The sequence below is a fragment of the Geotrypetes seraphini genome, chromosome 6, assembly GCF_902459505.1.
Source record: "Geotrypetes seraphini chromosome 6, aGeoSer1.1, whole genome shotgun sequence".
NCBI lineage: Eukaryota > Metazoa > Chordata > Amphibia > Gymnophiona > Dermophiidae > Geotrypetes > Geotrypetes seraphini.
The window spans coordinates 30705272-30729968 of NC_047089.1; the positions used below are offsets into that span (position 1 = coordinate 30705272).

The 24697-nt window shown below is 45.0% G+C and overlaps 1 protein-coding gene across 1 annotated transcript in view; it reads left to right on the plus strand.

The window, feature by feature from the left end:
* Nucleotides 1-630: 630 nt before the first annotated feature.
* The window catches only part of CNTN5 (contactin 5), a 1460727-nt gene continuing 1436660 nt past the window's right edge, over nucleotides 631-24697 (plus strand). The window contains 1 exon segment of the mRNA XM_033947995.1: nucleotides 631-1287. The gene's annotated coding sequence lies outside the window, so the exon portion shown is untranslated.

Consider the following 24697-nt stretch of genomic DNA (forward strand, 5'->3'; position numbering starts at 1 on the left):
CAGGGCGGCGAGAGGAGAATCGGGCGAGTTGGCTCATAACTTGCTGGCGCCCGATATTTTTGGCTCACGGTGAAAAAAGTTTGCTCACAACACCCGCCCGCTTAGAGGGAACACTGGTTACAACCCCCCACACAACACGGCGCGATGTCTATTAAGTAAAGTGGGGGGGGTTCCCCCCACGCCCCCCTGTCGGAGCGCTAAAAACAGTAATTTAGAGCGGTGCGGCGGCGCTCGCTGCGCTCAATTGTCTGGGCGCGCCTTTGTCCCGGCGCGCTTTTGACCTGACACCATACTTGGGTACCTAGGGGCCCTCGACGAATTTATCCTGCCCCGGGTAGAATGACATAGAACAGGAAGTCCCATCCCTAGTATTGATTTTAATCATCTAGGAAATAAATCGCCCCGGGAGAGAGAAGAGTAGCAAAGACACTTTTTTTTTTTTTTTACTTCAGGATGCTCATTTGCCAGCCAATAGAGACATTCGAATTTCAGGCACAATTGTAAATGCGATTTAGCCATTGTGGTTTCAAATGATAATGCTGTAGCCAATCAAACCAAAACACACATCGAGCAGAAGAGGGAGACAGGTGAAACTCGCCTAGTTTCTGCTGCTAACTGAGGTGCAACCAATCCACCGAGTCCTTTGGGGAGCGAAAAAGAGCGGAAAACCCAGCCCCGGCACCCACCCCATCAGCCTCGTTCAAGAAGCCCGAGTTGTAAGAAGCGAGGATGCGCTGAAAAGCAGGAAAAGCAGCGCTTCAGGAGCCGAGACAAAGCCTCCGCTCCAGACCAGCAGCAGCGCTTTCAGCCCAGGGGGGGGAACTGAACTAAATGAACCTTTTCGCCGGGAGGCAGCGAGGCGATCGGAGAGCGAGCACGAGACCCCCCTCCCTCCCACCGCCGCAGCCACTCAGAAAGAGACAGCGCCGGGGAAGGGAGCAACGCATTGGACGGGGATTTGGTGGTACGGAAAAAAAAACCAACCAAACCCACCAACCAACCCACACAACCCCAGCAGCCAGAGGAGGCGCTTCACCTCTTCCTCGATCTAGCCCAAATGCCGAGGGGGGGAAGCCGAGGCTGCGAGAGCTCCGCCTGGAATCCCTGCCTCGCTTAACGCTCCGAACCCTCCCGACGGATGCTTGAAAGCAGGCGCTGAGGACCGTACCGGGCGGATTTTACGCGCGTTCCTGAAGGGCTGCGAGGAGGATGGCGAGCAGACGTTCCTAGGAGGGTGGCGGAAATACGGGAGAGGAGCCGAGCTTCTTACTGAAGGCGACGCAAGAGGTAAGCGATTTTCAGTGTCCTTAATGCCGCGCGTTTCCGCGGTCTGCGTTGATTTAAAGCGCGTTCTTCAAAGGATCTGCGGTAACAGAAGGCGAAAACGATTGTCAGGAGGTAAATATTGCCGCTTCCTGCAAATCCTGGTTTTACCGGGTTCCTCTAGGAAGTTGAAATATAAGCAGGGGAAAGATATATTATTATTATTATTTTTAATTCAGGTGATTTCCTGCTTTCAAACTATGCAAACAGCTAAAATTAAGAAGTGCGAGGGGGGAGGGGAAGATGTCAGAAATGTAATTATTATACAAAGTGTGTTTTAGAGAATGGGGATTATTAGTATTTTTGAGGAGGGGGATACACATTGAAAGGCATCCACGGAGTTCAGTCGTGGTCTCTCGAGTGCACTCGGGCTTGAGTTGGAAGGAAGTTTAGGTGGGCTTGGCTTTCAGGAAAAAAAAAGTGTAGTTACTTACCTGTAACGTAGGTTCTCCGCGGACAGCAGGATGCCAACGCTGTTCGTGTCATCCTATTGTGGCACGTGCGGTTGTCAGCATTTTCCCCAATACGTGAAAACGGACGAGAAAGCGCAACCGAAAGTCCTCTTGTGCTCTGCAGTAAATAATCTGTCGTTATCGATCAAGGAGCTAAGACCCGACTTTACAATGACCCTTAGGAAAAATGGCCACCGCACAAGTTTCTTGCAGTGGGCTAATTGCCCTGTCCGCAACAAGCTCAATCTTAGATTCAGTGATCAAAACCTGTGAATCGGTTAGGCCCACCTGCATGCTTTTCATCTTAAGGTACCTCAAAGTTTCCCCTTTGAAAGCAACGTTTTAGTTTCAATTAAACTTTCTTAGGTTTTGCATAAGCCTCAGCTCAGTCCTTACTAAACTTTTTCAGGTGTTTTTTTTTTTGTTTTGTTCCTGCTGCACCAACTCCTACGTTTGACGTGTCTCGAAGATCAAATGAAAGTGATCCCAAGCTCATTATTAAATAAAGGACGCCTAGTTTGTGAATCTTAATGTAGACATTTTTTTAGACTTTTTGTTTTTGCTGGGGGGGGGAGGGGCAGACAGTCCCAGTGTGTTTCATCAGGATTTCACGGTTTTTATTTATTGATTTTTTTTTTTTTTTTTTCTGTTGGGGAAGAGGGGGATAAAAACTTCAGTAAGTGAGCTAGGTACATCAGTTAAAGCTCAATTCCAATTTGTATTAAAGCTGGTTTAGCATTTTTGTACTAGACCTTAGCACCTGCAAAATGGCTGTGTTGCTTACAAATAACCTGGTGTATAGTGAACACAATACATTAGCCTTTATGACATAATTAAATGTTTGGAATCTGAATAGAGTGAACTGCTGAACTGTGAATATAAAGGTAAAAATAGTGTAATATAATTGTAACATATGTGTGCCAGTTTAAAAAGTAATACAGCTAATACAATTCGTTTATACAGTAATAAAAATTGTGTTCTGATTTAAAGAGCAGACTCTAGTCTAGCTTATTTGGAAGCTCGTATGCAATGCTGGAAAAGCAGGGATGGTTTTATACTGAGCTTATGTATTGTCACCTGTTTTGGCAGCTGCTACAATCCTGGTACTTGGAAGTTGTCACTTGCTCACTGAAAACTCACAGACATCTTATGCTTGCTGTGTGAACGCATGCCAACTGGTTGGCAAGCGTGAGAGAGAGAAAGGCGTCTGAATGGTACTTTGTGGCCCGTTATAGTAGATGGTTATGATCTGATCTTCTGGATCCCCCCGGCTTGTCCGCAGCCAACCGTGCCAGTCTCGCCTAAATCGTACCTTTCCACTGCAAGGCATTCTTGCGCTCGGATTTCTTTATGTGTTGGCTCACCTGGAAATTCTTCAGATGACTTTAGCGTTGGTCTAAGAGAAAAGTAGATGCAACATAAAATCAGACGGGCTTCTTAGTGGTGGTGTTTAGTGGCACGGGGGGGGGAGGGGCATTTTATACAATGTGGAAAACTAGCTTAACGTTCAAGCACGGTTGTGAGTTGGTTCATGAAGCTTGTTGAATAGTTATGAGATTTTTAAGATTTGTGTAGTTTTAGGTCAAGGTTTTCGGAGAACTATATGAAACTGCGTGCTTACCGCGGTGTTAAAGGGTTTACTCTGGTGCGTGCTGGAGTGTCCCACAGTAATTTTAAAATGTACACGCCCAAACCATGTGTGAAAAAAAAAAAAATATATATATATATATCAGGGGCATATCTGGGGGTGGAGAATGGGCGTAGCTATGCTAATCAGGGCATTGACATTCCCATGTGCTAACTGATTCGTGCTTTGATTAGGTTGCGAACCCTTACTGCCTGCAAAATGGGTGGTGGTAAAGAGCCATGTGCTAATGGCAACATTAGAATATGACCTTTTCATAAAATTGTTAGAGCACTTATCTTTAAAGTCGCATCGGGGGTAATAGCAGCCGACACGAATTCATGCTTCGCCCCGAACGGGCTGTCTGAAGGCAATACCCCAAGAAAAACAATAGCATTTGTCACTAAGGTGTGCTAACCAATTTAGGGCATGCTAAATGCTAAGGCGCCTATAGAATATAACAGATGCCTTAGCATTTAGCATGAGCTAATCTTTAGTGTGCACTAAATCAGTTATTGCGCCTTAATAAAAGGACCCCTAACTTATCCAAATACATTTGAAGGCTTAATCTTATATATTTAGCATACCTCACTAGTGATTCTCTCAGCTTGCGATCGTTTTATTCATTAGAAACATGGCCACAATGTTTTTTTAAGTTCACCTTTCAACGACGTGGCCATGTTTCTAATGAATAAAATGATCGCAAGTTGAGTGTCATTAGCGAGATATGCTAAATATATAAGGTTAAGCCTTCAAATGTATTTGGATAAGTTAGTGACAAATGCTAAAAAAAAAAAAAAAAGTCTTCAAAGACTTCAACTAATTCAGAACACCGTGGCCAAGTTGATCTTCGCAAAACGCAAATTTGATCATGTTTCCCCACTTTTGTCCAAACTCCACTGGCTCCCAATAATTTCCAGGGTTCATTTTAAATGTGCCTGCCTAGCTTTTAAGATCCTACACGGCATCCTCCCTCCCCTAATCCCACTATCTTGGAACTCCTCGAGTCCTGACACCACCAGACTCACCCAAAAAACTTAAACTATCCTTCCCCTCGCTAAAAGGTATCCTCTGTGCAGGAAAATTGGGAAAATCTGTCTTCTTCAGAATCACAGGGCTTTGGAATAATCTTAGTGCCCCACTACGGAATCGGGGCTCCTTCCAACTATTCCGTAAGCACCTGAAAACTAGGCTTTTCACAAAAATGTAATGCTCTCCTCCCCCCTGTACTCAACCTCCAAACCCAATATGTTATTCCTTCCTATATTAAGCTCTTGTAAACCGTGCCAAGCTCTAATTATGGAGAGGATGCGGTATATAGACTTAAGGTTTAGTCCAGGGGTGTCCAACCTGTGGCCTGAGGGCCGCATGCGGCCCCGTGAAGTATTTTGTGCAGCCCCGGTCGAGGGTGATGTAGTGTTTTCCTCTGCTGCCTCCGGGTGTTTATCGTCTTGCTGGCTCCCTTCTCTGTCTTGCTGCAGCGTTTGCGCGTTTGTGTGGCCCCAGGAACATTTTTTTCGGCCAATGCGGCCCAGGGATGCCAAAAGGTTGGACAACCCTGGTTTAGTCTATTGTTTTCAGGGGGCATTGCCTTAAGAGAGCACATTCGGGGCGAAACATGAATTCATGTCAGCTGCTATCACCCCCCCAATGCGACTTTAAAATAAGTGCTCAAACAAATACTTTTTGGGAATTATTGTGAAATATTTATTATTTTCAGTGAAACTAGAATTAAAATCTATGTTAAAATGATATTTTTTTTAAAAAAAAATATTGGACTTATGAAGAACTTGAGGTTCAGCAGAAAATTTGCTGGAGCCGCATACCTCTGATGGTCCGAGGAAGTTTGACTTTCAAAGTTGATTGAATTGCACATGTAGTTTTGATTTACTTAGAAGGGTGCATATCGTATGAAAAACAATTTAAGTGGGTGATTTTGTACAGCACTAGGTTATGGCCATTACTGCCAAAAATAGAAAATCGATCATTTTCTGGCCACGGATAAAGTGGTCTTAGCATGTGAGAAAGACACGTGTAAAGATGTCTTAAGGCCACTTTGGCCACAGCTTTGTGAAAAGGCCTCTATAATTGCACTTTTTTGCAATTCTAATTAAATATTTGATCTGGAGAACTCTTTAGTCTTAATGGAGAAGACACCTGCTTTGAAAGTTTTTCTATTGGTCCTTTGAAAGTTATATTAACTGCTACATAAGATCTTTTTTTTTTTTCTTCAGTCTAGCTCTCACACCTTCCTTACTCCCCCCTTCTACAAAACTGCAAAAGTGGTTTTTAGCGCAGGCCAGCACGCCGAATGCTCTGTGCTGCTCCCGTTCCTATGAGCGTTGGGAGCAGCACAGCATTCGGCGTGTCGGTGTCGGGTCAAAAGCGCGCCGGGACAAAGGCGCGCCCAGACAATTGAGCGCAGCGCGGAGGCGCGCGCCGCTCTAAATTACAGTTTTTAAGGTTTCGACGGGGGGCGTGGGGGGGAACCCCCCCACTTTACTTAATAGACATCACGCCGCGTTGTGGGGGCGTTGTGAGGGGTGTGGGCGTTGTGGGGGGTTGTAACCCCCCACATTTTACTGAAAACTTAACTTTTTCCCTGTTTTTAGGGAAAAAGTTCAGTTTACAGTAAAATGTGGAGGGTTACAACCCCCCAAACCTCCCATAACGCCGGCGCGATGTCTATTAAGTAAACTGGGGGGGTTCCCCAACAAAACCCCCCCCCGTCGGAGCCCCTAAAAACTGTAATTTTGTGCGGCGCGCGCCTCCGCGCTGCGCTCAATTGTCGGCGCGCGCTTTTGTCTTTCGCGCCGTTGTCTATGAACCGGCGTGTCAGCCTCAGCTAAAATCTGCTTTCATAGTTTTGTAAAAGGGGGATTAGTAATAGCTGAAGGTGAGTTACATTTACTTTAAATACAGCGGGTATTTCCCTGTTCGTGGAGGGCTTACAGTCTAACACCAGGCTTTACTAAACAGTGCTAGAGGTTTGCAGCGCAGACCAGCAAGCATTGCAGCATTTACCTCACCGGTCCATGCTAAAAACCTCGAATGCTGTTTAGTAAAAAGAGCTTTAAGTCTTAACCTGAGGCAGTGGAGTGTTGACTTGGTCAAGGTCACAAGGAGAACCAGTGGATTTGAACCCTGGCTTTTCTGGTGTGCAGCTGTCTGACCACTATGCTTCTCTGATTCTATATTTTCTTCCTGCCTTCACAACCTTCATACACAATCATAACTTCTGTGAAACTGTCAGCAAATCGCTGAAAAGTTTTAGTAACTGTAATCCCTATTTGCAGCTAGCAGTGATGTGTATAGTTCGGACTTCAGAGCAACCAAACTTGAAGACTCTGCTTCAGATTAGAGAATGACCTGGGGACAAATTTGTCTCCATCCTCGCAGGAACTCAATTTCCCTATCCCGTCCCCTTGAGCTTTAGCGCTGTCCCTTTCCCATTCCTGTAAGCTCTGCCTTAACGGCACAAGCCTCGGACACTTATGATTTTAAAGTGTTTGAGGCTTGCGCAGATGAGGACAGAGCTTGCAGAAATGGGGCAGGACGGGAAAATGAGTTCCCGCGGGGATGGGGACAGGACAGGAAAATGAGTTCCCGCGGGGGACGGGAAAAAAATTTGTCCCCGTGTCATTCTCTACTTCAGATCATAGTTCTGCAATTCACTGCGTAACCTTAAATGGTTCGACCCATATTTGGAACTTATCTGTGCCGCTTGCTAAAACACGAAGCTTCTAACGGTGCGATTAATTGTATGCAGCACATTTTTGCGCTGTGGTTTCTCAATGGTTAGTCCTGTTATTTTCAGTATTATTTCGAGGGCTGCTCAGGATTTTACGTGCGACTCTTTCTGTAAACCGTGCAGAATAGCTTTGATCTAGCACAATATGTCATTCCAATCCTGCCAGTGTCATAAAAGAAAAGATAGTGCTGGTCAGCGGTAGCATGTGTACAATAAAGACAAATAGTGTTATTAGAGAAAAGGAAATGACAGAAAATGGTAATGCCATGCTAGAGGGCATTTAAGAGCTAAGAAAAGCAGGAAGTCGCGCTAAGGGTTACTGGAACTAATCAGGGATATAAATGAAAATAGTTACAAATGAGTTTTGCAGTAATATGGAGTGAAATGAATATTTCGTTCCTTGGCATTCATCAAGTAAGCTGAAGGTCAAGCCACGCACGAGAAATGCCGAGTTTGCCTGGGCAGGAGAACTTTGTAAAGGCAGAAAATGAGTAGTGTGATTATAAAAGATATTTTGCAAATTGAAATGATCGTATGCAAAGCGTGAAAGCTTTGGCTGGAGATTTATGGTGAGTGCAATGCACATAAGAGGAAATGCTGGAACAGCCCCGCTACTGGAGAAATGATGTACCGTAGATGAAAAGGAAGCGGTTTATGCATCATTATAAACTTTTTTTTTTTTTTTTAAATTCTTTATTCATTTTTAATCTTACATCAAGTGCACAAATAATAAAACATTTGAAATTAAATACATCACTTGAATTTCTTTCTAATATAGCATCAAATATATACATTTACTCCCTTCCCACCCCCTCCCTTTCCTTTAACATTTAATCAAAAATATACAATATAAATATTCTTTTGATTAAACCCACAGTAAACTATAAACCACCTTAAGGCACTATGGGAATGTTAGGGAGCACAGTTTATAAGCTGCATCTAAAGAGGGGTTTAGTATTTTGTGATTGCGGTGGCTTATGAGAGAGGATGTTTCAAGTTTATTAGGTTTTTTAATATACCGCCTATCAAGGTTATCTAAGCGGTTTTACAATCAGGTACTCAAGCATTTTCCCTATCTGTCCCGGTGGGCTCACAATCTATCTAATGTACCTGGGGCTCTGGAGGATTAAGTGACTTGCCCAGGGTCACAGGGAGCAGAGCGGGGTTTGAACCCACAACCCCAGGGTGCTGAGGCTGTAGCTCCAACCACTGCACCACACACTCCTCCTTCATTATCTTGCCTAAAATTTGCTAGATCGCAAGCATAATTAGTGGGGGTTAAAACAGAATAACAGCCACAACCTGCTGGTCTAAAAATTCCATTTTCGTACAGAAAGAAAAAAATGCTAAATTGGTTTCGGCATTTACCAGGGCAGAAACTACTGAAGGAATCGGGAAGGAACGGCAGCTATTATGAGAGTGCAAATAATTCACTGGGCTGAAGAAGGCATCTTTGACCCATTATTTTCTTATCTTGTTGTACAGAATGTGAGCTTTGAATGCAGGCAAGAAAATAGAGTGCAAGAGATCACTTGCATTCGAAATTATTTCTATGGATTTGAGTTTATAAGAAAGGATACTGTAGGTGACTCTAACTTCATTAGCAGCATGTGGAATAATAGTTTGGGGACAATGGAAGAGTGTAGGCAGCTGTGAGGAAACCACAACCCCCTCCCCCCCAACAACCTTGATTGTAGCGTTTTCTGCAAAAAAAAAAAAAAAAAAAAAAGCCTTTCTGTCGCCAGTACTGCTTCATTGTTGAAACTGGTTTGTTTGAATCGCACTTGGTACGTCCTCTGCTGCGTTGTTCAGGCCCTAGGCCAGGAGTAGGGAACTCCGGTCCTCGAGAGCCGTAGTCCAGTCGGGTTTTCAGGATTTCCCCAATGAGTATGCAGGAGATCTATTTGCATTCACTGCTTTCAATGCATATTCATTGGGGAAATCCTGAAAACCCGACTGGACTACAGCTCTCGAGGACCGGAGTTCCCTACCCCTGGCCTAGGCAAACCTAATTCCTGCACCATTCCAACGAACCTTTAGGCCACTTGCAACGCACCCCCTCCCCCCTTCTATGGTACCTTAATCCCTCCTTGTGGTTGTTACTGCTTCTCTGCAATTTTAGGATACAATTCTTGAGAATAATCTGAAATGAATTCGACTATCAATGTTTTCCTGCTTTACTACTGTTGAAATTTGATCTGCTAATGTCTGTTCGTATTTCCTGGGATTTTTTTGATCCAGTGAGGGGAGGAGGTGAAAAATGTGTCTGTCTAGTTTGTCTGCCTGTGTTAACACTTGTAGCGATCGTAGGGAGCTCAAGCTAATGTGTATGTAATTTGTAAACCGCATAGCTAATCTGCCCTCTTTTTCTAAGGCGCGCTAGCCATTTCAGCACGCACTAAACGCTATCACGTCCATAGAATATAATGGATGCATTAGCGTTTGGCGCGCGCTAATACGGCTAAGCGCGCCTTAGTAAAAGAACCCCCTAGATCTAGCAATCGACATCTGAATATTCCGTCCCTATACCATCTCTTTTAGTGACGCTACTCTTAAAAAAAATCTATTCAATCCCTTTTGTACTAAGGTGCGCTAATCGATTTAGCGCATGCTAAACGCTAACGCGCCATAGACTAACATGCACACGTTAGTGTTTAATGCGTGCTAAATCGTTTAGCGCACGCTAATGGGTGAGCGCACCTTAGTAAAAGAGGGCCTCGGTAACAGCATTATGTTACGCATGCATCTCGGGATCACCCCTTTATAGAATCTGGGAGTTGGTGCCTATCTTTAGGTACCCATTTATAGAATTGTCCTTTTTTTATATAAATCTTTATTGAGTTTCAAAACCAACAAAAATGCAATACAGTATCTAGAATTGTCCTTTTTTTAAAGCTTTTTCTTGAGGTAGGTGTAGTGACAGGTTATGTACCCAGAATATGCAACTAGCTAGTGAACTACAAATATTATGAATGCTGGAAGTAGTAAGAGCTTTCAATATGTCCAGTTTTTAAAGTGAATTGGTCTGTAATTTTATCATATAAGTCTTGTGGTTTAACAATTTTTAATATATTGTGGGTTTTATATATTATGCTTGAAACGCACCCAGCATTTTTAGATTGTGTAGAACAGAACACTTTCAAATAAATAAATTCAGTAATAGATATATTTGCCCCTTCTGGGAAATGGGTGTATCTGTCCACATTTTATCCATGATTGTACAAATTATAAAAAAATACATAGGTGCCAGTGAATCTTTATCGAATAGACTCAAAATAGGCACCTACTTGTATTTGCAGCACAGGTTCTTCCTCTATAATATCATCAAAATCCAACCCTTGCTCTCCGAACACACTACCAAAACCCTTATCCACGCCCTTGTCACATCACGCTTACATTACTGCAACTTGCTACTCTCAGGTCTTCCGCTCAGCCATGTTTCCCCCCTCCAATCCATCCAGAATTCGGCTGCACGACTCATTCCATGAGAGCTGCTATACTCGCATTCTAATTGGAGGTTACATTAGCATTTTGATTGGTAGTTATACTTTTAAATCGGTGATTGGTTGTTTTATTGGTAACTTTAGGTCATTACAAGTTTGGGTGCTGTCAAAAATGGCTTCCTTATCTCCCTTGACAGTTTGTCCTTGGTGCTAGTTTCTAAACCCTCTGGACAAGGGACCCCCCCACCCCCCTTCCAGCGGCCTCTTCTTCTTCTGCTTTCTGGGCATTGTGGTAATTGGCACTTTCAGTACATTATGTACTTAGCACATACAAGTTAGTCTTAGTCAATGCCCTGTGACTATCTTTCCATGGCACATCAAGCTGTCCTGTTGAAATCACTTATTCTGTGACTAGTACTCCTGTTGCAATGTACTCAATAACTGCTTATATGCTGTCAGCAGTTATGGGCCAGAGATGAAGCTTATAGAATCCATTTTGTCCTCGGCCTGTTTTTCTTATTAGGCCTTATCCTTTAACCCTGGTCCTCAGGGTCCTTGTCCTCTCCTGATGGATCTCTTCTCATCTCCTAAAGAGACTTCACTGGCTTTCCATCCGTTTCCGAATACAATTCAAACCTCTCTTACTGACCTACAAATGCACTCACTCGGCTGCCCCTGACTATCTCTGATTTCCCCTTATGATCCTCCCCATCCCCCCACCCTGCTCCGTTCAGCTGGTAAGTCCCTCCTATCGGTGCCATTTTCCTCATCTGCCAACTCCAGACTCTGTCCCTTCTATCTTGCTGTGCTGTATGCTTGGGACAAACTGCCCAAATTGCTATGGCGGACTCCGTCTCTGGCAGTCAAGTCCAAAGTTAAAAGTCCACCTCTTTGAGACTGCTTTCAACTCCTAACTCCTCTTACCTTGCATTCTACATCCCTAATCCTATATGTCATGTCTGTCTGTCCAAGTTAGATTGTAAGCTCTTTTGGGAAGGGACCGTCTATTATATGTCAAATGTGCATCGCGTATGCCTTTCAGTGCTATAGAAGTAATAAATAGTAGTAGTAGGTGACCATTTTAATAGCAAACTCACCCCAAAACAACTACAATGGAAGGTTGAAGTATCATAAAAATGCACTGTTCTCAGTAAAGAGACCTCATATAACACGGATGTTATTTCAAGGCTTCATCCTGAATGCATGTGATGTAAACATTTATTTCAAAACCTCCTTCCTAACCATTGCCTCCAACGTTGGTTCTGGCTAGAAAGCTACTAAGATAAGTGTTACTGTTCTTCTTCAAAATATATTGATGAATTGATTTTAGGTTTTGATATAATCATTAAAACAAAAGGAAAAAAAAATTCAAACCCGTCTGTGGCCAAAGCCTATAAAGTCCATCAGTTCAAAGAGGGCAGAGGAAGAGGATGAAGTGGGGAGAGAGTACCTGCCGACCAAATATTCATCCCCCATATACATACATCTCAGTACCAAGATATGGTCATGAACTTGTCCCTACAGGAGGTTAACCACTCTTACTAACTACCGTATTTTCACGCAAATAACACGCACCCGTATAAAACGCGCACACGTGTATAGCGCGCAGAAATCACGATGATAAGCACAAAAACTTTGGTATAACGCGCTCACGATTATACCGCGCATGCTGCCCGACTCTCCGTTCACCCCCCTGACTTCCGTGCACTGCCCCGCCTCTCCGTGCGCTGTCCCGACTCTCCGTTCACCCCCCCCTGACTTCCGTGCACTGCCCCGACTTTCCGTGTGCTGTCCCGACTCTCCGTTCACCCCCCCCTGACTTCCGTGCACTGCCCCGACTTTCCGTGCGCTGTCCCGACTCTCCGTTCACCCCCCCTGACTTCCGTGCACTGTCCCCCCTTGAAGGTCTGTCCCCATCCTGAAAGTCTGATGCCCCCCCCCCCGACGTCCGATACATCCCTCCCCCCGAAGGACCGCCGATTCCCCAACAATATCGGGCCAGGAGGGAGCCCAAATCCTCCTGGCCACGGCGACCCCCTAACCCCACCCCGCACTACATTACGGGCAGGAGGGATCCCAGGCCCTCCTGCCCTCGACGCAAACCCCCCTCCCCCCAACGACCGCCCCCCCAGCCGACCCGCGACCACCCTGGCGACCCCCACGACCCCCCTACCCCCCTTCCCCGTACCTTTGGTAGTTGGGCCAGAAGGGAGCCCAAACCCTCCTGGCCACGGCGACCCCCTAACCCCACCCCGCACTACATTACGGGCAGGAGGGATCCCAGGCCCTCCTGCCCTCGACGCAAACCCCCCTCCCCCCCAACGACCGCCCCCCCCCAAGAACCTCCGACCGCCCCCCCAGCCGACCCGCGACCCCCCTGGCGACCCCCACGACCCCCCCACCCCCCTTCCCCGTACCTTTGGTAGTTGGCCGGACAGACAGGAGCCAAACCCGCCTGTCCGGCAGGCAGCCAACGAAGGAATGAGGCCGGATTGGCCCATCCATCCTAAAGCTCCGCCTACTGGTGGGGCCTAAGGCGCGTGGGCCAATCAGAATAGGCCCTGGAGCCTTAGGTCCCACCTGGGGGCGCGGCCTGAGGCACATGGTCGGGTTGGGCCCATGTGCCTCAGGCCGCGCCCCCAGGTGGGACCTAAGGCTCCAGGGCCTATTCTGATTGGCCCACGCGCCTTAGGCCCCCACCAGTAGGCGGAGCTTTAGGATGGATGGGCCAATCCGGCCTCATTCCTTCGTTGGCTGCCTGCCGGACAGGCGGGTTTGGCTCCCGTCTGTCCGGCCAACTACCAAAGGTACGGGGAAGGGGGGTGGGGGGGTCGTGGGGGTCGCCAGGGGGATCGCGGGTCGGCTGGGGGGCGGTCGGAGGTTCTTGGGGGGGGGACGGTCGTTGGGGGGGAGGGGGGTTTGCGTCGAGGGCAGGAGGGCCTGGGATCTCTCCTGCCCGTAATGTAGTGCGGGGTGGGGTTAGGGGGTCGCCGTGGCCAGGAGGGTTTGGGCTCCCTTCTGGCCCGATATTGTCGGGAAGTCGGCGGTCCTTCGGGGTGGGGGTGCGAGTGGTCCTGCCGGGGGGGGGGATGTATCGGACGTCGGGGAGTCGGCCGGGCAAGAGGGCTTGGGCTCCCTCTTGCTCCGATCGTGGATGCGGGTGCGGGTGGGAGCGCGTGCGAGCGGTCGTTCGGGGTGGGGGTGCGAGTGGTCCTGCCGGGGGGGGGGGATGTATCGGACGTCGGGGAGTCGGCCGGGCAAGAGGGCTTGGGCTCCCTCTTGCTCCGATCGCGGGTGCGGGTGGGAGCGCGTGCGAGCGGTCGTTCGGGGTGGGGGTGCGAGTGGTCCTGCCGGGGGGGGGATGTATCGGACGTCGGGGAGTCGGCCGGGCAAGAGGGCTTGGGCTCCCTCTTGCTCCGATCGTGGATGCGGGTGCGGGTGGGAGCGCGTGCGAGTGGTCGTTCGGGGTGGGGGTGCGAGTGGTCCTGCTGGGAGGGTGAATCGGGCGTCGGGCGGGGTGGGAACTATGTTTTAAAACTTTTGTATACCGTGCTCACGCATATAACGCGCGAGGGTATGCGCGGTAGGTTAAAACGCGTATAACGCGCGCGTTATATGCGTGAAAATACGGTACTCATTTGTTTACTGTACGGTCTTTGTGCGTTTCTTATAACTCTTGTTCCCTATCATTTATTATATTATTATATTTTTACTGTACACTGCTTTGATTTACCTTGGTTTAAATTGAGCTTGAACTAAACCAGGACCTTTGTGCCCCTGCCTGTGGCATGTTTGCCTGCTTCGTGGAAATGCCTTGAATAGAACGGTACGGTGGCCCCGTTAGTCCACTTTGAAAGACAATACATAGGAATACAAGAAAACATATGAAATAAGATGATACCTTTTTTTATTGGACTAACGTAATACATTTTTTTATTAGCTTTCAAAGGTAACCCTTCTTTTTCAGATCAGAGATAGATAGGTTAGTGACAGGGAGGGATGGATGGGTGATAAGAGGGTGACAAAGCAGCACAAATTTATGGTTTATAATGTGATAGAAAACCAAGATCTTTGATAAGTCCTGTCTGGTGAGCGTCAAAATATTTTATCATTTTGATTTCAAAGGTCTTACGCTCCTGGATTGTCTTGAAATTTCATTTTAGTATTCTCATCATAAAATCACTGATGCAGTGTTCTGGTTTTCTGAAGTGTTGTCCGACAGAGGTGATGTCCTGGTTGGCACTGCAATTTTTTTTTTTTTTTTTAAATGAGGGAGTGTTAAAGTTCTCAGTCCAACCAACCAACTAACTTCCTAAATTACTACTAATATTAATGATTTCTAGAGCATTACCAGATGTATGCAGCGCTGTATAGAGTCATGCCGGAGACAGTCTCTGCTCAAAAGGGCTTACAGTCTAAACAGACAAGCAGGATGCCAGGGTGGGGGGATACATTTAGGGGGGATGGTTTCAAGTTTTTCAAGTTTTATTGAGATTTGTTATCTACGCAATATCATATATTTCAATGCGTATAACAATTGTTTTTAAAATAACAATTAACAAATTGGGGAGGACAAAACACGATAATATAGACAAATTTTGGCATTCTATTACAAACTGGTACAAAAGGCAAAAGGGGTGAACTACAAATTTTTTTAAGAAAAGAAAAAAAGAAACATTTAAGGAAAAAAACCCATATATGGAGGGGTCATGGAAAACATATATGGTAGGATCTCAAATCTAAGATATAAAGTGAAATAAAGAGTATTTTGGCGACCTACACATAACACTCATTAAAAACTGGGATTTAATATTTGTAGGTAATATTTTCTATATATTGAAAAGCGTCCTTGAACAGAAAGCTTTTAAGGGAACGCTTAAATTTTTCTAAAGAAGGTTCATTACGTATAAATAGTGGTAAATTGTTCCAGAGCTGAGGTGCTATGACCGAAAAAATGGTAGATCTCCTGGTCCCTATTATTTTTAAAGACGGAATCGTTAATAGATGTTGTTGTGTTGATCTGAGTGTCCTAGATGATGAATATGGTATCAAAAAATGGTCCAAAAATAACGGCACATGTAATTGTTGAATTTTAAATGTTAAGAGTATGATTTTAAAAGTTATTCTGTGTGTGATTGGTAGCCAATGAGCAGTTTGTAAAAGTGGTGTAACATGGTCATATTTTTTTGAATTTATTGCTGTATTTTGTATTATCTGTAGTCGCCTAATTTCCTTATTGGTTATGCCATGGTATACAGTATTGCAATAGTCTAATCTGGAAATGATTAATGAGTGAAATGATTAATGAGTGGATTAAGGTGTTAAGAGCTTCTGGTTTTAGGACTTTTGATAGTGATCTGATGAGTCGTAGTTTGTAAATCTGCTGGCTAAGGTAGTGAGCAAAGGGCACTGGGGAGTAAGGTTATGGATTGAAAGATATATCAAAAAGGCAGATGACTGGGAGAGAGGGTGTTGATACCTAAGAAATTGTGAAAAGGGGAGGTTATTTTTTTCAAAGTTTACAATGCAAACATTTTTGAATGTGCAAAAATCATTGGATATTTTCGATAGGTATACCTCAAAATCACCATTTTGAGACAATCAGGGCCTTAGGCCCCTCAAATTGCATCCCAAGATGCATTGGGAAGGGGAAGGCCCATCATTCACAGCACGGGGCCCTGTAAGGCAGGAGGGAGTGGGCTTCCCTCTTGCTGATTTTGCATTGGAAGATACAGGGGTGTTGGGTGATGTGTGTGTGTTAAGTGATATCGGGTGATGTGTGTGGGGGTGTCCAGGAATGTCGGGGGAGGGTTGTAGGGCTTTGTGGCTCAGCTGATTCTGGCAGGGGGAATCCCTATCACCTGAGCCAAAAGGAATCCCTGAAACTGACTCAGCTAATGGGAGTTCCTCTGCCATGATCAGCTGACGGTAATGTGCTGTTCCCCCCCCTCCCCCCCAATCTCTTGGTGGTGGGAGGGGGGTCAGTGACCACTGCGGGAGTAAGGGGGGGTCATGCCTTAATCCCTCCAGTGGTCATCTGGTTAGTTTGGGCAGCTTTAGGGCATTTAGACACAACTAACTGCCAGCGTCTATGTTCCCTCATGGAAAGCTTTGACTTATCTCTACAGTATGTCCAGGTTTAAGCCTTCCCGATTCCCGTCCATAACACACCTTCCAACATGTTTCTTTGCTCCCTGAACGCACAGCAGCTTAGAAGTGCTACTGCATGTCCAGAATGTTGTTTTTGATTATCAGCACTTGGACGTCCCTGCTTTAGGACATCCAAGTGCCGACTTAGGCTGTTTTTTTGGATGTTTCAAAGTTTTGATTATGCCCTTCAAAGTCTATAACTTTGCTGTGTTTATAGAGATGAGGGGGTGCTGAAAAGTTCTCAGCCCAAGCAAGAAGAGAATGACGTGGATACGGTTTAATCAATGATCTGAAACAATTTCAAAAACATAGAATTTAGTTTCTGCAAATTGGCACTTAACGAAATAAGATAGCACTCTTTTTTTTTTTTTTTCAGCTGCAGTGGCAAAATAATGCTCAGAATATAGGAAGTTGGTTGGCTGGGCTGAGAACTTTTCAGCACCCCCTAGTAATACAGGCTAGAACAGTGGTCTCAAACTCCAACCCTTTGCAGGGCCACATTTTGGATTTGTAGGTACTTGGAGGGCCGCTGAAAAAATAGTTAATGTCTTATTAAAGAAATGACAACTTTCCTTGAGGTAAAACTCTTTATAGTTTATAAATCTTCCCCCCCCCCCCCCGAAGGCCTGCATGTTCCCCCCTTCTTTGCAGTCTTAGTTTCAGCTAATTACCGCAGCTTGCCGAGAGGATCGCCAGTGCTGTAGCGTTCCTTGCAGGCTGCCATGGGCCTCCGCAGCACGTTCCGTCTGCCACGATCCCGCCCCTCCTCTTGATGTCAGGGGCAGGATCGTGGCAGAGGGAACGTGCTGCTGAGGATGATGGCAGCCTGCAAGGAATGCTACAGCACTGGTGATCCTCTGCAGGCTGCGGTAATTAGCTGAAGGTAAGAGCAGGAGGCCAGGGGGAAGCCGGAGGATGCTGCAAAGAGTGGGCAGCACTAGTACGGATAACAGTAGCATAGACTGCGGGCCGCAAAATAGTACCTGGTGAGCTGCATGTGGCCCCCGGGCCGCGAGTTTGAGACCACTGGGCTAGAATGTACTATTTTTGTAAACATCTTTAGGTGGTAGGAGGGGGTTGGTGACCATTGGGGGAGTAGCCATGCACTCCGAGAGCCAGGCCTACACTTACTAAGTCCACAATAGTGTACAATATATACATCTTAAACAGTTTTCTGTTAACATGAATATGGGGACAGAACATGGACAGAGAGTGGATGTGGAAGCGTACTGCACACTTAACTAAATAACGCAGAATTAATGCCTACCTTTGTTGGAGGCGTGATTCTGTACCCGGTGGCTGCTTTCAAGACGGTTGCTTACAATGGCACTCGTTACAGAATCTAGGCCTTTGTGCACAGCTTTGTAGGCACATTCTATAAAGCGGTGTGTCATTTCTAGCGCACAAATCCCAAAGGTGGGTTATGGCTAGGGTGAATCTTGAGCATTCCTAAAAGTTAGGTTATAGAATATATCCGATCCATGCACCACTTGAGTGCAGGTGTTAAGGCCTGGCTTTCCTTGGCCTAAGTGGGTGCACTTAAAACATTATGCCACGTATGACTGATAAGTGTGATTCTATATATAACAGGAGCCTTTTATAGAATCGTGCTAACCACCGTTCTGATTGGTGCCAATATTTTAGGTACCATTTAGAGAATTTGGGCCTAAGTGCAAAATTGATCACACATTAGTAAAAGGGCCCTTTGTCTTCAAGCACTATTGCACTGTTTATATTAATGAATCCCGAATTCTTTCAACCCTAGATTATTATTTTGTTTACTTTTAATACTTCTAATGTAAAAGAATTATAGTTTCAATAAATGCTGTAAAATTTTGAACCACTACAAAACATGACAACAGAAATGCTCAGAGATATATTTACTGGGGTGTTTATAAAACATTTTTTTTTTAACTTGTCCTCTCTTATTATTTTTGTTTAGTTCAGTTGAATTTATTTGTCCTCTCTGCCTTGAAACAAACAAACAAACAAACAAACAAACAAAAAAACAGAACAATGTTTTATATCACTATATTCATTCATTTAGTCTGGTTTATCAAAACCTTTGCCACTTATGTAGGATAGGAAAAAAAAACTTTAATCGGTTAGACCCAATATGATTTCTCCTTTTCTGTGACCTGAAGTAAGTATAAACTAGGAATTGATGGGTCAGTTCTGATTTTAATTCAAGTCACCTCTGAACCCAGGCATTTGATCTCTCTCTTAATCATGCAGCCAATTACAGCTTATTGTTGGTCAGACCAAAACCCCGTTGAGCTGTCATTTCTTTAAAATCTGAGCCTCTGTTTTTTGCCAGCATTATTTCCCAAGTCCGGCTTTGATTTAGTAAGCTGTGTCAGCAATGTGGATAATCACTTTACCGCAGTAAGATGGATGCAAACATTTGTGGCATGGGAAATAGACGTAAGTCATGTAAACTCTAGCTGAGGAACTGTTGGGATCTGAGATGGATACCAATAAAATCCCCAAGATCCCAACGAAAATGCAGAAACAACCTGGGACAATTGGTATTTGCCTAGAATTTAAATATACAAGGGGGTGCTGAAAAAGTTCTCAGCCCAACCAAGAAGAGAATGACATGGATGTGGTTCAATCCATGATATGAATCAATGTCAAAACATGGAATTTTGTTTCTGCAAATTGGCACTTAACGAAATAAGATCTTTTCAGCTACAGTGACAAAATAATGCTCAGAATTGAGGAGGTTGGTTGGCTGGGCTGAGAACTTTTTAGCACCCATTCTTATGTTAAAAAAAAAAAAAAGTGAGCCAAGTATAGGACAATCAAACCATTGTGACATCACTGTTGAAGTTAGCTCTTATTGGTGGAATGAGGCATTATGACATCACTATCTCAGCTCTGGTTACCAGAAACTGAAACTTTTCTCACTATGAGGGGGGTGCTGAAAAGTTCTCAGCCCAGCCAACCAGCTTCCTAAATTCAGAGTGTTTTCTTAAGTGCCAATTTGCAGAAACAAAATTCTATGTTTTGACATTGTTTCATATCATTGATTGAACCATGTCATTGATTGAACCATATCCATGTCATTCTCTTCTCGGTTGGGCTGAGAATTTTTCAACACATCCTTGTGTGCATTTTAAGCGTACATTTTGCTTTCTTTTCTAGCATACAACCCCCCTACCCCCACCATAATGTAAATATAAAAACATGCCGTTATAAACAACACAGAACAAGAACTAATGATCAGGCAGAGCGGTCTTTCTGGAAGATCTCAAATCCATGTATACATGTAAAATGTTAGTTTACACATAAAAATCTGCAAACACATATGAGTAGCCCCCATGCTCTGGAACTGACTCTTCATCTTCCCGCGTAGGCAGGACGCTGCAGAAAGAACACTTCTGGGGCAGACCAACAGTGAGAGACTGGCTTCATTGTGCTGCCGGCTGCCTGAAGATTTTGAATTACAGTGGTGGTGAGGGAATTGGGAGAGCCATAGTTCCGGTTGCTAATTTTGGGGGATGCCATGGTCCCTGGCCTCCCCCCATTCCAATGCCTATGGATCAATATTTTACTCCATCATAAATTACAAAGACTAGGTGACACTTGATGAAGTTAAAAACCAATAGGAGGAAATATTTTTTCACTCAGAGAATAGTTAAGCTCTGGAATGTGTTGCCAGAAGATGTGGTAAGAGCGGATAGCCTAGCTGGTTTTAAAAAGGGGCTGGACAAGTTCCTGGAGGAAGAGTCCATAGTCTGTTATTGAGAAAGACATGGGAGAAGCCACTGGATCAGTGGCATGGAATGCTGATACTGTTTGGGTTTTTACCAGGTACTGGTGACCTGGATTGTCCTCCGTGAAGACAGGATCCTGGGCCAGATGGACCATTGATCTGACCCAGTAAGGCTATTCTTATGTTCTTAGGCTCATAGGGTGACTGACTTTACTCTCATTCTGCACCTGGACTAGCTTAGACCATTTCCTCTTATCTTGTTTAACTGTACACAGCTTACCTTGAGTTTAACCCCAATAGGGCTCATAATAATAATAATTAAAAAAAAAAAGTACGAAAAGTGGCATAAGTCGGTACTTGGACGATCAAAAAGACAGATCTAAAACCAGCTTAGGCCTTTACCCTGCCTCTGTACACCTAGAGCAAAAAGGGGCAATTTTGGAGGAGTGGATAGGGCGGGAGGTGGGCTGACCTAGACTTAGCCGCCTGGCAGCCATAACCAAAAAGGTTTGACAGGGTTACCAGACAAAACTTATACGTTTTGACTTAGACCAAGTCAAAACAGCTGCAGCGATCAGCTCAGAATCCCAGGCAACCTGCCCCCCTCCCCCCCCACATCGGTAAAGATTGCGGCAAGAGAGATGCTTAATCTCTCCTTCCTACTTGAACCCTGAAAACTTCCCCCCCCCCACGATTACTGGCAGGAGAGATGCCCAATCTCTCCTGCCAACCTGAACCCTCTCCTGTGATTTATCTGCAGGAGGGAACCCAAGCTCTCCTGCTGACCTGAACACCCCTCACCCTCCCGGCAGCACTCACCGGCAGGAGGGAGCCCAAGCCCTCCTGCCAACATGAATCCCCCAGATCCCTTCCTCCTGCTGGACAATTGCCACCCCCAACCCTTCGCCCCCCCCACTAACCTTAATCGATGGCCAGATAGACAGGTCCTCCCTCCGTCCGTCCAGCAAGCCCACCTTCCTCTGAATGGAGGTCCTGCCCCTTCCCGGTGCATTGTGAGATGCATTGGGGAGGGGCCTAGAGCCTGATTGGCCCAGGCGCCTAAGGTCCCGCCCATAGGAGGGGCCTTAGGCACCTGGGCCAACTGGAATTGGGCCAGTTGCCTAATGCTCCTCCTATGGGTGGGGCCTTAGGCATATGGACCAACTGAATCTTAGGTATTAAGCATAAGAGTTAAGATCAGTGCAGTGCGTTGTTGTAGCACCTCATTTCCCTGAAACGGGACTCGTCAGAAGAGATGGTGCTGCAACTTAAGATAAGTTTATCTCCTTTTTACAAGAATGATTTATATTAAGAAAATTTAAATAAAATAGTGAATAAGAATGAATAATAAGATATCACGGTAATAGGGATCAATGAGGATTGCAGCCTGATCGGCATTCTGAAGATCCCCAAATTGCTGCACTGTCTTCTACTTAATAGCCATTATTCAGTAACTGTCTACAAATGAACGACGTGCAGTAGGTGCCATTTTCAACGGCACCTACTGAGTTAGATACTGTTTATAGAATCGGGCCCAAAGTGCCTTCCAATGAATGCAAATCCTTACTTTCTTTCTCTGTGCTGCACTGACTGAAGTGGATGGCTCTGTCAACTGCATTCTGACAAGTAGCGAGTACTGAATATTGGCATGCTGGATAAAATAAAATAAAAGGGATTTTAAAACTGACAGGAGAAAATTGAAGCAAAAAATGAAAAGCAAAGGCAACTTGTGGGATGTAATAAAAAAAAAATCTAGGAGAAGGAAACAAAGGAGAGGGAAAAGAGGAGATGAGAAAGCTGACAGGAAAGGGAGCTGACAGAAAACAGTTATGAGTAAAACAGATGACATTTTACACAAGGAACTGCTGAAGCAGTGCACAGAGAGAATATCACAGTTTCTTAAAGCAGGCCAAGCTTTGCATTATTTGGCTGTATGAAGTGTTTTTAGCTTACTTCATAATTAATGTATGGTTGGAATAGACTGTCTGTGCGTCACGTTCCTTTCCTTGTTCAAAAATAGACTGAAAGCCCACCTTTTCGAGATTGCCTTCGACGCATAACTCTCTCCCTCTGCTCATCACCGTAGCCAGCAGTTTAACCATCCCCTGCTAACGGTAATCCCTACTCTGGCATCCTGTTTGTCTGATTGTGAGCTCATTTGAGCAGGGACTATCTCCTTCGCGACTATGTACAGCGCTGCATACATCTAGAACAGGGGTGTCAAAGTCCCTCCTCGAGGGCCGCAATCCAGTTGGATTTTCAGGATTTCCCCAATGAAGATGCACGAGATCTATTTGCTTGCACTACTTTCATTGTATGCTAATATCTCATGCATCTTCATTGGGGAAATCCTGAAAACCCGACTGGTTTGCGGCCCTCGCGGAGGGACTTTGACCCTCCTGATCTAGAAATAGGAGGAGTAGTAAAGATAATGTGGCATGGCCAGAGTTGCTAAAAAGCGAATGGAAAAATCCCTAAAATATAAATACAGTAAAGCCTTGGATTGCGAGTAACTTGGTGTGCGAGTGTTTTGCGAGACGAGCAAAACGTTTTATAAAACTTTAACTTGATCAACGAGCGTTTTCTTGCAATACGAGCATGTCGATGTGCTCCACATACAAGCATGCACAGCATACGTACGTCGCATCGCTGAACGCAGCACAAGCATCGCAACTGAGCACAATATAAGCGTGAGTGAAGCACGCACAGCATACGCGCGTTGTATTGCTGAACGCAGCACAAGCATCGCAACTGAACAATATAAGCACGACACAATAGCGCGTCGCATTACTGAGCGCAGCTGAACGCAGCACAAGCATCGCAACTGAACACAATATAAGCATGACACAATAGCGCGTCGCATTGCTGAGCGCAGCTGAATGCAGCACAAGCATCGCAACAGCACAATATAAGCGCGACACAAGCACGCACAACAGTACAGTATTTTGTATTAAGTTTTTGGGGTGTGGAATGAATCGTCTGAGTGTCCATTATTTCCTATGGAGAAATTCACTTTGCTATACGAGTGCTTTGGATTACAAGCATGTTTCCAGAACAAATTATGCTCGCAAACCAAGGTTTTACTGTATTTACTTTCTAATGTTGACCCCATCTTGATTGTGCCTTACAAACCTTTTTCTTTTTTTGTAAAGCTTTTAGCCCGGATGGGCTTTTCTTTTCCATGGAAATCTCCATATTTCGGACCTAAATTTGCAAGAACAGCGGTAAGAAATGGTTCAGCTCATTCAACCAATTCTCCAACTTCAATCTGGATATTTCCTTCACCGCACTATAGCTGAAAAAAAATGCAGCTACAAATTAATTGTAATTTTCTAATTTTGGTTGTACTAAACTTCACATCTACTTAAAGCAAACCCTCCCCCTCCCCCATTTTGGACGATATGGGCTTGTGATCACCTGCACACAAAATCCAGGGTATTTCCTCCTAAACATAGCAAGGTAAATGCTCCCACGCTCATAGAATTCTTGTGAGTGTCGGAGCATCTACCTCGCCGGCCCGCGCTAAAATTCTCTAGCGCCGTTTAGTAAAACCCAGCATCAATTTGGAACATGAAAGAATAACTTACCCTAAAACTTATAGGCGCTTATTTAGAGGACTTTGGAAATTAAATCCTATTTTTTAAATAGCATTAAAAGGAAAATGTATACAAATAAAGAGGCATCCTGGCATCTCTTCTTGACTAATTCAATAAACGTTTTGACTAGACATCAATTCCATGTCTGCCACGAAAGATTGTAAATGAACTGTGCGCTCTTTACATCAGTAACTTATAGAAGCCCTTTAACGCCTTTGGGAGGAATTGTATAAATGGCACCCAAAAAAGCAGTGCTAAGCGCCAATGTTCTCTCTAAGCCAGGGGTCTCAAAGTCCCTCCTTGAGGGCCGCAATCTAGTCGGGTTTTCAGGATTTCCCCAATGAATATTCATGAGATCTATGTGCATGCACTGCTTTCAATGCATATTCATTGAGGAAATCCTGAAAACCCGACTGGATTGTGGCCCTCAAGGAGGGACTTTGAGATCCCTGCTCTAAGCTGAGCGGGAGTCCTTCGGCTGCATTGCTGCCAGTAGGAGGCAGTGATTCAATATTGTGTTACGGGTAGCACCCAATTATTGATTTTAATTGACTAATTATCCAATTAATTTGTGCATCAGTGTCAGGAGTGCACCCAAATCTAGGCGCCATTACAGAACCTAGGGGAGAATGTGTTAAAA